The 16,602-nt window shown below is 39.2% G+C and overlaps 1 long non-coding RNA gene across 1 annotated transcript; it reads left to right on the forward strand.

Moving 5' to 3' along the window:
* Nucleotides 1-545: 545 nt before the first annotated feature.
* LOC120524663 lies at nt 546-7,711 on the forward strand. The gene is made up of 3 exons (XR_005632810.1): nt 546-624; nt 4,595-4,672; nt 7,675-7,711. It is a non-coding gene; the product is annotated as an uncharacterized LOC120524663 (long non-coding RNA).
* Nucleotides 7,712-16,602: the final 8,891 nt, after the last annotated feature.

The following is a 16,602-nucleotide window of genomic DNA, read 5'->3' on the forward strand; positions in this document are numbered from 1 at the left end:
TGCAAATAAAGAAATGTTGTGCATTCTCGTCTGGACTCCATGACTGCCTTCTTTGAAGATGAGTAAAGTTTTTTCCACACGATCCATGGTTCCATAATAGGAATTATGTGGATTGTTTTCATAGGCACATAGTTATCTATACATTTTTTTAAGAATCTCATTACGATGTGAGCATATTCATCCAGATTTGACAGTCATATTTTTTTTAAATGTTGTACAGATCATTCAGTAAATTGTTTCTGTCAGCTTGTGGAAAAATATAAATAGCAACAAAGAGAGAAGAACTCCCTCAAAAGATAAAAAGGACATTTGATCAATGAATATTCCAGATCAGGTGAATAATTTTTAGAAGCAATTTGAAAATGTTTTTACCACGTGTTTTTCACAATAAAACACACACCTTTGCTTTTATCTGACAGTACAGTCCAGTCTCTACAAAAGGCAGCAAGACCATCTGGCTGAATTGCAGCATCTGGTGACACCACAGTTAGTCATGATTCCGAGAAGCATAAAACACAGCAGTTTCTGATGTCTTTGCACGTGGCCAGTCTCGCCTGAAAGTTGTCTAGTCTGGTTATCCAGCAACTACAGTACATGTGGCCAGAAAAATTCTGGACAGAAAAGGTCAGTTGTTGCTGTGTTTCGCTCTCATTGGGATGTCTCCTCTCTGTCCCTGCTTTCTATCTCTTCTTGTCTGGTTATGTTAGGTTGAGTTATGATGTTTTTTCTTTGTCTGAATATTAACCCTACGCAGTAGAACTGTACTTATTAGGCTAAACGTCAAATTCTAAATACTTGTAATATTTAAAAATGCTTATTGATCACAATCAATAATCATTATAACTTAATGCACAAACAAGAAAAATAACAAAATTATACAAAATAAATGTTTCTTTGTGAGGAGAAACATGTAACACATCGCCATGAAGACTGTTAATCCATGCATCAAACAGCCTGGTAGAAACTGTGGTGCCACCAGCAAAGTGAAGTCTGCTTTGACAATGTGACTGAACAGTATACTCCATATTTTTAGCTAATCTCTTGGTAAACTAGTGTTTAGATTCCACTATAGAATGCACTTTCTTTCACTTTACTCTCGTGTCCAAACCCACGTCTGTAAACTAGAAATTTAACTGTAGAGAAATCCTGACATATTCACCTTGTCATTGGCTTTGTCAATTTGAAACTTCTTAACTCAGCCATAGAAAATTATTCTGTCCTTTTGTCATTTTTAATAGTATAAGTTTTGTTTTCCTTTTCAGTCACTGGTGATGACTTGTGAAAAGACTAATTTGAATCAGCACAGTGTATAACGTAAAGCAGTTATAACTGTCAAAGTAACAAACTCTAGCTTCAGGCTGGGAGAGCATATTTTTTGGGAAAACGTCATTAATCAACATTAAGAGATCATGATGCTCCATCTTATTAAAGAGTTAATTATTTCTCACTTGTATTGTATTTATTACTCTTGTCTTGAAAACAGATCTTTCCGGCAATAAAGATGTTACAATGGTATGTAGTACCGAGCCTTACTAGGTTTCATTATGTGCATTGCTGCTTTTTGCCCATCCTTATCTCTCCCTCTCAGAAGGTACAGGGCTTTTCATTTTGCTCTTTATTATGTCTATCACATTAACTACTGCAGTTCACTTTTCAGCCTGGACCATCTTAAAGGCTATAGCAGTTTTTGTATGCTAGCTGATGTTTTACTTGGATGCTCAATATACATCATGACAACAAACCCCTGGTGTTTCTCAGATATATTAACTGCTTGCCTGTTTCAAAAAGTGGATGCTGTTACACAAAAGTGTTGCCTGTAACTCACTGTTTCGTTTAACCTAAAAATGAACAAATATTTTTTTATATTTTCAAAACTTAAATATATATTTTTATGGCTGGCTTTGTGAAAGTCTCAGGAGAGGGCTGTTTGGGTCCGGAGGCCTCCCAATCTCATGGGGACTGTGAGGGTGTCCATTGTTTGACACTGGGTGCCACTTTCCTATGTCCAGGAACTACTGTGATAAAATGGCACTCACTTCTATTCTTGAAGCGTCACCTTCTTATTTAGATGGAGTGTTTCAATGTCAGTGCAGATTTGAACAGCTTTTACACTCATCAAAAACTTCTTGGACTCCCTTGGTCCAGACAGTTTGTGAGACTTCTCTCTTGTGCTCATGATAGGACACACTATGATACTGAAAATATTTAAGCATCTGTAATAGTTTGCTGTCATGAATGCATACCAGAGGTTTAGAATTATATTTTGATTGTTGCTAGGGGGCTTTGCCCCCTGCTTGCTTCGCTTGCCAGCCCCTCTCCCCCCACCAGCGCTACGTTCCATTGTAAAGAGGAGGACTGTACGCACCCAAAGGAGATGCGGCCGCTCCTCCGAAACCCCTCTTAAACATTGATGCAATGGGAAACAAATACAGTGTTTTTTGAATCTCCTCTTTGCTCAATCAGCTGCTGGCTTGCTGCTGCTGCTGTACCGTGTGATCTGCATTTCGTGCAGCACTTCAAACACTTAAAAGCCTGTACAGCGCCCGTCCTTTTGTCTCACTGCCTTGTCTCTCTTGTCGCCCGACATTCTCAAACACTATGCAATCTCTTTTTACTGTTCCATTATTTCACAGAGTAATATTTTCCGCTTCTTTGCGCCAATGTGATCTTTACTCTCATTTTTTTGACTTTCAAATTTTCCTACTACCATTATCTCTAACCTGCTCTGCATGTGTATCACAGGACTTGCTTCCAAAGGTTGTAAGTATGAAGTGACTTGTCCGTCTCGCAGGTTCGTGAAAGTGTCTCTCTGTCTCTCTTCAAAAGATCTCTCTTCCAAAGATCACATCTCGTCGCAGAAAAAAAGTCTTGTATCATTGCAAGATTTTTTTTTGTTATAATAGATAGATTTATTTATTTAATAACATTTTGAAATATCACTGTTGTTGCTTTTATTGTTTTGAATTGAATGTTTAGACATCAGTACCACTACATTGTGTATAGTGTGAAATAAGGGACAAACTCGCATCAAGGTTTGGGGTTTTTACGCCCCGTATACTGTAAAAAAAGGAAAAAAAACAGGTCTTCTTCTCAAACAAAAGTTGCAAGAGGTTAGCAAAAGACAACAATGGCGGATTTGGAGGGACAATATAAAGGGGTGGACCGGAAATTAAATGTGATGGCTGCTGGGTAGACGTGATGGTGGACGGGAGTGTGACGTCATCTTTGGGGGACCAGAGGGAAGAAAGGAACCCGGAAGTGGAGGCTGTCGTTTACTCCGGGCAGTGTTATGGCGGCGTCACTTCGTCTTTTCTGAGGAAGAAAGGGAGAGAGAGGTTAGTACGCTGTATTCGTCCCCTGACGGGTCTCATCGTGCTGCGCGTCAGCTCCTTCAACTGCTCCCGATGCACTCGTGCGTGACAATAGTTAGAATTGCTGTTACTGGTTATGTAGATTGTAGATGGTAGTATGGAGCACTTTTGGTTCTCTCATTCAAGCTTGCAATACAATGACAACACGTTTAAGGTTAGACAGGTAAAAGTCATGAAATAGATGCTTTATATCTACTATTTGGATTAATGCCATGACCTTTGACACTGGTGATTGATCTCACATGATTTTTTTGGGAAAAAAACAAATACTTTTGACACAGCCCTCATGATTTCACTCTGTCGCTGTTATACTGGCAATTCATTTTTACTTCAACATTGGTCACAATATTTCAAAATCCTTATGCTTGTTTTACTGAATTTGGTGCTACTCCATTCTTAATGCTTGAACTCTGGAGGTGTCCATATTGATACCCTGATAAGAAATTTTCTTTAGAAAAAATAAAAGCAAAATGCTTGGTGGAAGTCACATCTTTGAATTTTGAAAGATAAGTAAATTTTCCGTGAAAGAAGACTTTCTAATATGAGCATCATGTGTGTCAACCTACAGGGAAGAGGAAGATTTCTTCAGTGAGTATTAACTTGAAAATTTCTAAAAAGATATTGGAGCAAAGGATTGAAAAACTGTTGGAACATTGGTTAGCTCATATGGCATGACTAAATATTTGATGTGGCCTGAGGATGCATTCAGAACAATTTTCCATTTGTCACCCCCTCCAATTTGATAGATATATTTCAAGTCCAGTATGATAAAGATTGTCGAGTGATTGATTTATTTTAGGAGTGAGGCCATTACTTGAAGTGGGTAATCATTCTTTACTGGGATTCTCTCTGGGATAACTCAGCAGTCGATACATGGACTAAGTGAATCATCTTTTTGTCTCCACGAAGAACATCCAATTCAAACAGAAATACTGAACAGATAAATAAAACTGGTTGCCAAATTTTATTTAATGCATTCCCTAGCCTAATTTTCTGAGCAATAAAGCATATAACCCTTATTTTGGGATTTAGGCATTTTCAGCAATGGGTCTATGGTGTAATCAAGGTGATAGTGAGGAAGTAACTAAAAAAGATTTTGCTTTCTAAAGATCTGTGTTAACATCTGAAGTAGAATTAACAAAAGAACACACTAGACTGCTGCTTTGTTTGTGAATTCTGTCAGTGCAGTTAAGGTTAACAAACTATTTTTCTTTAATTTTCAGCAAAATAACATCACTAAGGAAGTGAATCTTAGATCAGACAATCCAAGATGGTGACACTTTCAGTTAAATGCAAGCCAGGTAGGTGGGTCCAGGTGGACAGACATCAGAAGTAATATCAGAGATGGTGAGGTTATCAATCATCTATAGATGGAGGAAGAGAAGAGTCATTAGAAGACAGTGCCACCCTATGGATCAGTGAGGAATTACGACCACAAGAGCCTTTAAGATGTCCTCAAGGTGCACGTGTGTGACATGTAAAAAGTACGAAATTCAAAATTCTAAAGCAGTCTTGTTATGCTAATCACTGTGAAAAGTTGCTCAACAGGACAATTACAAATAAAAATGAAATAGATAAAAATAGATGTACAAATAGACAGACACATATAATGTAATGTATAGTACAGTTTTTTTTATTTGCATGTCTTGCTTCTCCTTTGTCTTTTACAAGATGCTGACAAATCAGTCAGAAAATCTCCAGGACTTGAAAATGCAGACTTATGCACTGTGAGGTGACTAAACCCTGAGAAGTTATATGAATTCTTCTACAATGAGAACATCTTATGGTCCACTGCCAGAAAAAAAAAAGCTGGACACTTTGTGTACATCTACAGCCAACAAATGAAAGTATAGAATGTATTAATAATGCATAAAAATTGAGTCTGCAGCACATTTTGTAATGTTGACACTTTAATGAAGAACAGATACAATGTCACTTCGCTAACATGTTTCTTGGTAAATGATTGTGTACTCCTTGCAGTTAAACATTGATATCAGAGATAAGGACATCAACAAATGTATCCTCTTGCCTGGGGTTTATGTGAAACTTGACCTGATCATTTAGGAGACCTTTAAGTCTCAGTTTTTTCAGTATGTGTTAAGATTAACACAGCCTCGTGCATACCGAGCAGCATGCTCTAATAGTACAGACATTATTTTACAAAGACAACATTTGTGTGGTTAAATTCACGCATGGGCCCCCTAAATAAATCTGGTGTCTGATGTTTTTTACTCATTGTTTTCCACTTCATAAAAATTCCTGAATTACTGCTAAGCATTTCTGAGATCATTACAGTTCAAAAAATGTGTTAAAATGTAAACAGAAAGTTAACATGCTGGGCGTGTCTGAATTCCCAGAACAGCACAGAGCCGAGCGCATTGGTCGCACAGCCAGCACATCTGTGTGGTTTCCTGTGTTCCTGGCATACAAAGAATTACTTGGTCTGCTAGGGCACATACCGCAACCTGACCTTTCCGATCCTTCGAGATATACTGTGGATGAGAAGCCAATCTCTTACAGTGTGGCCCAAAGGACCTAATCAATCCTGTCTTTATTAAATCCCTGGCCTGTTTCAGGATTCAACCATTTCACATAAGATTTATATCATACACTACAGCACAGCAATTGAGACTACTGTTTGTTTTTGTGTGTGCAAGTTAAGGCACATTTCTCATTTTAATCAATGATTACTCTAAATAAAATGAATACTTCATTTCTAATTTGAAGATGGTGCAGAATGTACAATTTTAACAGGTATTGTAATTATTTTTTAAAAATGTTATGAGGTAGCTAAGGAAATAGAATATATACAAAAATAAAATACACTGTAATTATTTGGACTGCTCTGTTACTAGGATCAAGATCTTGGCATGATGAAGCAGATTACATGTCCAAGCGATTTATAGAACGGATCTGTTGGGAACCATGTGTTCCAGGGAAAATTTGTCTAAGGTTTGGGGCTGGCAAAATGAGGCTAAAAGTCAGGTTTTAGAACAAATCACAGCACAGAAACTGCACTCGTTAAAGTAGTAAATGATTTGCGGGTAAATGCAGACAGAGCCCATTTATCTGTTCTCATCTTCTTAGATCTGAGTGCCTCATTTGACACCATTGATCACAATATTCTTAGAAATCGCCTTAGTCAATGGGTGGGCCTCTCTGGCAGTGTCTTAAATTGGTTTGAATCCTACCTGACAGGGAGAAAATTCTTTGTGAGTTGTGGTAATCACATCTCAAAGACACATGATATCCGATATGGTGTTCCACAAGGTTCTATCCTGGGTCCGCTGTTCTTCTCAATCTATATGCTTCCGTTAGGTCAGATTATCTCAGGTTACAACGTGAGCTACCACAGCTATGCTGATGACACACAGCTGTACTTGTCAATAGCTCCTGATGACCCCGATTCTATTGGTTCACTAGCACAATGTCTGACTTGTATCTCAGAATGGATGAATAGTAACTTTCTCAAGTTAAATAAAGAGAAAACTGAAATTTTAGTGATCAGCAATAATGGATACAATTAGGCTATTAGAAATAAACTGGATACATTAGGATTAAAAGTCAAGACGGAGGTAAAAAGCTTAGGGGTGATTGTTGACTGTAATCTGAATTTTAAATCACATATTAATCAGATCATTAGGACAGCATTTTTTCACTTAAGAAACATAAGTAAAGTTAGACCTTTTATATCATTGAAAGATTCTGATAAATTAGTTCATGTGTTTGTTTTCAGTCGACTAGATTACTGTAACGCACTCCTCTCAGGACTACCCAAAAAAGATATAAATCGTTTGCAACTAGTGCAGAATGCAGCTGCTAGAATCCTAACTAGGAAAAGAAAATCCGAACACATTTCTCCAGTTTTGATGTCACTACACTGGTTACCTGTGTCATTCAGAATTGACTTTAAAATACTGCTTATGGTTTATAAAGCCTTAAATAATCTCGCCCCATCGTATATATCGGAATGTCTGACACCTTATATTCCAAATCGTAACCTCAGATCCTCAAATGAGTGTCTCCTTAGAATTCCAAGAACAAAACTTAAAAGAAGTGGTGAGGCGGCCTTCTGCTGTTATGCACCTAAAATCTGGAATAGCCTGCCAATAGGAATTCGCCAGGCTGATACAGTAGAGCACTTTAAAACACTGCTGAAAACACATTACTTTAACATGGCCTTCTTATAATTTTATTGTAATTTAATCCTGATACTCTGTATATCTAACTCATTATAATAACTATTCATGGTGGCTCTAAAATCTGTACTAACCACAACTCTCTCTTCTGTTTCCTTTTCCAGTATCCTTTTGGTGGTGGCACAAAAAACACGGTGATGTTCCAACAATGATGAATGGATTAAAAGCCAGAAGTCTGTATGACCATCAACATCAAGTGACTCCATGAGAACCCTAACTACAAAGAGGACTATTTCATTTATGTTAGGTAGAATGCCCAGAGGGGACTGGGCGGTCTCGTGGCCTGGAACCCCTGCAGATTTTATTTTTTTCTCCAGCCGTCTGGAGTTTTTTTGTTTTTTCTGTCCACCCTGGCCATCGGACCTTACTCCTTTTCTATGTTAACTAATGTCTTATTTTAATTTCTTATTTTGTCTTTTATTTTTCTTTACTTCATTATGTAAAGCACTTTGAGCTACTTTTTGTATGAAAATGTGCTATTTAAATAAATGTTGTTGTTGTTGTAAAAACAGATTTTTCGTTGTGAAATGGAATCACAAACATGGAGAAAAGGTGTGTGAGGCCTCCTAAAAACCAACTGTAAAACAATCAGGCCCCATCTACCACCTAATGGATTCAGCTTAAGCAGGCCTCAAAAGTGGGGAGCTGGCTTTACAAAATTGAAAATACAAAGAAAGTCCCACAATATATGAAAATGTCTCACAAGGGAGAGATAAACCATGAAACTCTGGCTTGTAGGAACAAGTTTCACAAGGAAAATGTATAAATTGAGAAATGTATGTAACAAAAATAGAAAAATTGAGCAAACTGCTTAAAAGAGCAAAAAGAATGTGCCTGAAAGGGCTGTGTACAGCATATAGGCCTCAATATACATTCCAGGGTCAAAATCCAAGAAAACAGAGCATAATAAATCACAAAACCAGAGAATCCAAAGAAATAGTAGAACTCACACAACTCCCAATACAATCTCAATAGTTTGCAATTTCAGCTTCTGCTTCTCTTGCCTTTACGAGACAAGTCAAGAGTTTAGGAGTGACGATGTCAGGGTGGCTCCGCCTCCTGGAGCTCCACCCACAAAGTGCATGAAATGGAGGCACATTTAAGTAATGCAAAGTTGAAAGCATTACAGAAAATACAAAGATGATAAATAATAATTTAAAAATATCAATAATCATAAACTACACATATTTTCATACAATAATATAACAGTTTCACAATGAATAAAGTTACCAGTAACCATCCCTAGAGTTCTACCCATGTCCAGAGAAGCTACATTAGAGCCATTGTGTAAGCTCACCAGTTTCAAGAGAAAAAGTAGGAGCCATGTGCAGTGAAAACCTTGCAGAGCATAAAATCTCAAAATATTACAACTTGGAAAAATTGGCTCTTGAGAATATCACCTCACTGATAAGCAATGAGGGGCGGCACGGTGGCGCAGTGGTAGCGCTGCTGCCTCGCAGTTAGGAGACCCGGGTTCGCTTCCCAGGTCCTCCCTGCGTAGAGTTTGCATGTTCTCCCCGTGTCTGCATAGGTTTCCTCTGGGTGCTCCGGTTTCCTCCCACAATCCAAAGACATGCAGGTTAGGTGGATTGGCGATTCTAAATTGGCCCTAGTGTGTGCTTGGTGTGTTTGTGTGTGTCCTGCAGTGGGTTGGCACCCTGCCCAGGATTGGTTCCTGCCTTGTTCCCTGTATTCGGATTCAGCGGGTTGGTAAATGGATGGATGGATGATAAGCAATGAACAAATATTAATGTTTTTAGCTGAAAACTGCCATGTCCGTGTGTATCATTGACTCTTGGACTCTACAGAGCATGGTTTTCTTCTGAGGCACCCAGATCCGAACATGAGCTGTCAAGTGTTTAAAGAATATATAAGTGTATTCTGAAAGGTGAGGCCATGGTATGCTAATTGAATACTGAGGTAGAAATCAATTGGGAATTCATGAACAGCACAGGTATAGGTGTCTGCATCTGACAAGAATCTGAAAACACTGCTTTTGTAAATCTCTCTCTCAATTGTCTCTCTATCTATCTGTATATGTATATATATATATATATATATATATATATATATATTGTCAGGGATGCCAGGGGCAACGACCCGGCCGGGACGCCATGAGGGACTGGATGTGGGCCTGTGGCCACCCTGGATCACGTGGGGGCCGCCTTCCTGGTTGCTTTGGGGGCCACGGGTTGAGGGCATGGAAGCCCCACCCTGCAGGGGCCCGTGGACACCGCCAGGAGGCGCCCCAATGCCTTGGGGACCTGTTGCCTCAGCACTTCCGCCACACCAGGAAGTGCTGGGGGGAAGATTTGGAAGGACACCCGGAGAGCTGCCGGGAGAACAGCCTGCACTTCCGCCACGCTGGGGCGTGGCCAACGAGGGAATGCCGGGAACCACCTGGAGCTCATCCGGGAGAGAATAAAAGGGGCCGTCTCCCTTCATTCAGGGCTGGAGTCGGGTGGAAGCAGGATGAGGCAGAAGAGAGAGTGGACGCGGCCCGAGAAGAAGGCATTGTGTGGCCAGGACTGTGTGTGTTGGGGTTTGTGCACTATCTGGACTGGGTCTGAGTGACCATTTATTGTAAATAAAATACGCGTGGTGGTGACAAACAACATGTCCGCCTGTCTGTGTCCGGGTCGGCTCCACAATATATATATCAATACACTAGGGGACATACTACATGCTCGCTTCACTCACCAATGTCCCCGGCCTGCACTACGTGCCAGCCACTTTATGTCTCTGCCGCTCATGTTGTGAAGAGGGGGGCGAAACGCACCTCAAGGAGACATGGTCGCTTCTCCGAAACCCCGTCTTAAATGGTGATACAATGGGAAACAAATATAGTTATTTTTTTACCTCCTCATTGCTCGATCAGCTGCTGCCGTGCCGAGTGATCTACATCTCGCACAGTGCTTTGAACATTTACAAGCCTGTACAGCAGCTGTCCTACTCTTTGTTTTTATTTCCAGCCCCGGGTGTGGTTAAATCTCTTGGCACAAAGTCTCGTCTCGCGGGAAGTGAGTTTGAGATATTTTTTAATTTACAAATTAAAAACAGAATAAGAATCTGAAAATCTAACAACATCACATTAAAGTTAGATAAATTATGAAAAGAATGATACCAAACATATATAAGTAGGTTTAAAAATAAGCCCAATTTAAAGCGTGACATAAAAAGTCACATAAAATCATTGCACAAAATCATTGCACTTTTAAGTTTAGGATTTTATATATAGAGAGTAGATTTGTTTGAGACCCCAACAACCCCCAAACGACGCGGTGCACCGGCACTCTGTTACTGCAGGCAGAGACTGGTTGTCTGCTGCTGGTGCAACTGTGCAAGTTTGCAGGATCCCTACATAGTGCATCTATCACCTACTGGTTGATGTTGGAAACCAGCTGTGGGCTCGCTTTCTGTCTCTTTGCTTGTGGAAGAAGGCAATCTGTTCATTTTAAGCTGAGAAGGGCGCGAATGCAGGACGACATCATCATCCCTGCTTGCATGCTGTTTGCTGTGACAGCTCCTGTTTGAATAAATGCTTTGTGGATGTTCCTGTCCTGACAACAATAAAGCTGATTTTTTTTCTTGGAGCCTGAACTCAAATCCTTCTCTCTTGTGCAAGTCTGTGACCCACATATCACTATATATACAGTATATATAGATAGATAGATAGATAGATAGATAGATAGATAGATAGATAGATAGATAGATAGATAGATAGATAGATAGATAGATAGATAAAATGCAAAGCTCACCAACTGACTTACTCACTTAGAAAAAAATAAAAAAAAACAATAATGGCCTATTTAGTTAAAAAGCTAAAATTTGCCAGGATTGTATATGTTTTCATATATCAATATTTAGGGTTAATAACTCCTCCCACATCAAAAAAACTAAATTTCCCAAAATGGCAAAAATGCTTTGAGAGATATGATTGAACTCCACCCAAAAGCTACGCCTATAAAATATACATTTGCATCTGGATCTTTGAAAGGGGACCTTCACCTGCAAACTCTGAAATCACTTACTGTACATTTATATGTGTGTCTGCTAAATTGAACTGGGATGTCCCACTCTCCGCTCTCCAAAATTTTCTACCCATACAGTACATTCACATCTGTAGACTTGTATAAAGATGAAAAACATGAAAAGAACCACATGAGTAAACAACATAACCATACGAAAATTGTGAACCTCTAATGTTGGTAATAATATATACTCAAACTTCACATTATTCCATTACCCACCTCAATTCATAAGAATACAGTTTCTTGTAAAAACTGTGTTGCAATGATCAACAACAATAAGCAGGAATTAATCTAATGCAAGGATGTTTTATTCATGGACAATTGTTTATAGCATGTTCAAGAGTAAGCAGCTCCAGTAACCTAATAATAGTATTGTTACTTTTTATTTGACTGATGCTTTTATCCAAGGTAACTTACAAAATTGGAGTTACAATTGATTACTTTTCTTTTGTTGTTCCAGTTGGGGTACGGGTTGGTGAAATGACTTAGTTATAGTCACACAGTGTCGGTAGCAGGATTTAAAGTCCTAAGTCCAAAGCCTTAATCACCACACCACACTACACTGTCTGACATTAAAATTAGCTATTGGTAAAAAAAAAAAAAAAAAAAGTTAGTTACATAGTACATCGGTTTATAAGGACGGCGCTATAAGTGATGCCCATTGTCTGAAAAAATATCCCGGGTGAAGTGTTGTATAAATGTGAAAGAAATACAACCACTTTTTGTTTTCCCATTGACATGCCTCTGATAAATCTGCAACATTTTGAAGAGAAGTTAAAGTCAGAGCTTGGGTAGCATAAGCCAACAGTTTTACTAGTTGGCAAAGGGACATACAACATTTGTAAGCTTAGAAGCCCTGAAATCAAGCGTTATACATTTTTCGAAGCTTATCAATGTAATGCATGTTTTTTCCTGGAAGAAGTCTGCCACCTCCAACAAGCAAAGCCAAATTTTCATCTTATTTTTTATAATTCGTAGTCTTTCAAAAAATGATTTAACTCTTCTCCATTTCTTCTTAACACTTAACCTGATATCAATCATGCATACACAAATTATGGATGCAAGATGTAAGGCAAAACTGAGGAGAAAGTGTGTGTAGCAAAGGATCAAAATCTTTTTTAAGATATTTAATCAGAGTTTAGAGTAGCATTAGGCTCCTTAAAACCTAGAGGAGAGTGAGACATACTGTGGGTTACTATTTTTCTAAACAAAGAAACATAACTGAGAGAAATAATGTTGAAAAATAAATGACAAAGTTAAAGGAAACCTCTAATAAAGACTACTTTGGCCAATCCTGGCCTAAATAGTCAGTCAGTCAGTCATGTTCTAAGCAGCTTAGTCCTGAACAGGGTTACAGGGGTCTTCTGGAGCCTTTCCTAGCTAGCATAGGGCACAAGGCAGAGCACCAGTCCATCGCAGGGCCTAAATAGTACCACATCCAATTAGGTTCAGTCCTTTGTATTTACACGTTACTGAAATCCTAAAGAGGGCATCACTGTGGCACAGTGAGTAGCGGTGCTGCCTCGCAGTTAGGAGACCCGGGTTCGCTTCCTGGGTCCTCCATGCATGGAGTTTGCATGTTCTCCCCGTGTCTCCATGGGTTTCCTCCCACAGTCCAAAGACATGTAGGTTAGGTGCATTGGCGATTCTAAATTGTCCCTAGTGTGTGCTTGCTGTGTGTTTGTTTCCTGCCTTGCGCCCTGTGTTGGCTGGGATTGGCACCAGCAGACCCCCATGGCCCTGTAGTTAGGATATAGCGGGTTGGATAATGGATGAAATACTAAAGAAGATATTAAAAATGCTGAAAGGACTTTAGAGGGGGATAGAACACAAAACTAATATTTCTACACATAAAAATCACATTATTTTTTCAATATAAGGCATACAGACATTTGTAATAGTATTGAGATAAATGTATAACAGTGTATGTCGCAGAGAAATGAAGTACCTGCTCCTCATTTGAATATGAGCATTTTCTGGAATTCAATATTTGCTTTCATAACTTGACAAAAACTTTCACAGACAGTTTTAGGAAATAAGAAGAAGGTTTAAAACATTAAGCTAAATCTTATTTAATTCGAGCATATGGTGTTGTTTACTTTACACAAAAAAGGTAAAAATGGGGTGCAGGCCTCCAAATATCCTCAACTCAACAGGCAAGGAATCCAGGGTTGTGCAGGCCCAAATGCTATTAAAGTTCAAAAAATATACTTTAAATGTCCCAAGCCGACAAAAATACTCATTATGGAAGAGAAACTCAAACAACCACTGGCTCAAAGGACATGTGCAACAAAGAATCTTTATAAAAGCAAAATTGTATTCACAAAAATACAAAAGAGTGCTAAAGTTGAAAGAGGGAAGCAAGAGCAAAAGCACTTTGCCTAAAAAAGCAATCCAAAGCAAACAACTCCGAATGCCAAATTCAGAGAGTACATCTAAAGCTAGAAAATAAAAAAATTAAAGAAATACTTAAAATAAATGCTTCGAACACCAATGACAATGAACCTCTGAGGGGCTCACTTCCTAAAGTGAAATATAAATATGGAGGGCAGTCCATCAGCAGTGACCTCATGTTGGCCCCATTTCTTAGGGTTTCACCCTTGAAAAACAAGAAATGTATAATAAGTTCACTCCACATCGAGTGCTGGTGCTGTTATTCACTGAGACATCAAGAGCAAAAATGCCACTCTTGCTTCCAGTCACTTGAACCTGCCTCTTCCTCCTGGACCACCATAAAAAGGACATCACAACAAAAGAATGGCCATTTTCCATCTGGAAACGCATTTCTATATAGTGCTGGCTGCTAGTTTGAATGCATTTTTCACCACATTTTTTCATCCAGTTATACTGGGTTCACCATCTGATGCCCCAGCACTGTATCGTTGTTTTTTATCTTATTTTATGGTGCAGTCGGCAGGGTTCTCCTGGGATGTTGGAACCACGAATCTCACAGCAGTTGTGGCCTTGACTAAGTTTCTTGTTTTGTCCCATGTCAGAAGTTCCTCTGATTGATTGAATCTCCCCTTTTTCTAGGTTTAATTTTCAACCTCTGCCACTTAGAAAAATAAACTGATACCATTTTTTTCTGTGTGCATGGTTCTTATAGGTTACAGCACCAGACTTTAAACTTTTATGCCAACATAATATGTTCAGCACTTATTAAATTAAATGCAAGAATTCAGCTTTTGCGGAGGAACAAATTACCCGTCATTGTTGTGTCCAATTTGGACAGGACCGTTCTAGGCATTTAAGTAACAGTCAACTAATCGTAGGTACCGAATATCAGTTACTAGCAAAATACCCGCTCTTCGCAGCGGAGAAGTAGTGTGTTAAAGAAGTTATGAAAAAGAAAAGGAAACATTTTAAAAAGAACGTAACCTGATTGTCAATGTAATTGTTTTGTGACTGTTATGAGTGTTGCTGTCATCAAGGATTTGATTATCATTATTTCTTTCAATCAAGTTCGTATTTGGAGGACGTGTTGTGTTCAAGTTACATTCCGTGTTTGTCAACCGTTGTAAAGATATCAGGTTTCATTCATCAAAGTGTTCCCAACCCAAATCGCTACTCGTGAATCTAAGATGTTTAACAGGCATTCCCGGTATTAACTTGTGGATTTGCCTGCAAATATTTAGCGGCAGCGTGTCTATGAACTTGTGGAATTCCCGGCGAGTATTTAGCGGCAGCGTCTCTATTAAGTTGTGGATTTGCCTGCGAGTATTTAGTGACAGCATGTCTATTAACTTGTGGATTTTTCTGTGAATATTTAGCGACAGTGTCTCTATGAACTTGTGGATTTTTCTGTGAGTATTTGGCGGCAGCGTCACAAAGTTGTTTTTGTCTAGCTGCATCAGTAAAATGTACCACAACGTCTGACATGCCTCCTTTTTACTGTTTTCTCACAGCTTGGATTGCTACTGTTATAATCGGTTTGAGTTTCATGGTTTGTTTCAGTTACGTTAGTATTTGCAGGACTTGTGTTGAAGTGACATTCAGCATTTGTCAAGTGTTGTAAGCATACAGCCGGTTTCATCGATAACTTCGCATCCAGCTTTTGAGAGTTGAAACATTCATAAACATCAAAGTGTCCACTACTGAAATTGTCACCTGTCAATCTAAGATGTTTAAGAGGCATTGGTGGTTCTCCAAAGGTGTAAAATGTTTGGCCATTTCGGTACACTTGAAAGCGACAACCGAACAATTCAGCGGCAGCCATCAACTCGCATGCAGAACCATAGGTGAAGGGCTTAAGCATTTCACTCTTCTAGTGCTCCTGTGTAGTATAATAAACTCCTGTACTGTCATCAGTCCACACCTTGAACCTGTCCCAGTCATTCAATACATAAGACACAATGTTCCTCCGGATATCAAGATTGAGCCTGATATGGTCGTGCAATATGTAACACAGAGAATGGAAAAGGCAGGCGGCATCTCCGGGAATGGAAACCACTCGGTAAGTGACAGTTCTTTGATCGATGGTGATCACCTCGATAGACATGTTAATGGGGGTACGGTTGGAACGATAAACGATACCTACATAATAACTATAATCATAATAAATGAACAATAAAACAGCTGAGAAGCCGTGGATTAAATAAAAAGACTGCAGTTACCAGCTGGAAGACGTGAATCACGTGGCGAAGCAAATAAGGGAATGAAGAGACCAGAGCGATGGACGACCTTATATGGGCAGGCAGTCAATTACACGGGAGGCGTGGGGATGGGGGACGCAATAAAGGCAGGCAGCCAACTATGTGGGAGGTGTGGTGAGAGACGCAACGCCGCCTCACACAGCGACCGAGCTGCAGGCTATGGACGTATATATGTACGTAAGTAGGATTCAGTTATGACCGTTACGCGCAGAATTTTGAAATGAAACCTGCTTAACTTTTGTAAGTAAGCTGTAAGGAATGAGCCTGCGAAATTTCAGCCTTCTACCTACACGGGAAGTTGGAGAATTAGTGATGAGTCAGTCAGTGAGTGAGTGAGTGAGTGAGGGCT

The sequence above is a fragment of the Polypterus senegalus genome, chromosome 2 (genome assembly GCF_016835505.1).
Source record: "Polypterus senegalus isolate Bchr_013 chromosome 2, ASM1683550v1, whole genome shotgun sequence".
Lineage (NCBI taxonomy): Eukaryota > Metazoa > Chordata > Cladistia > Polypteriformes > Polypteridae > Polypterus > Polypterus senegalus.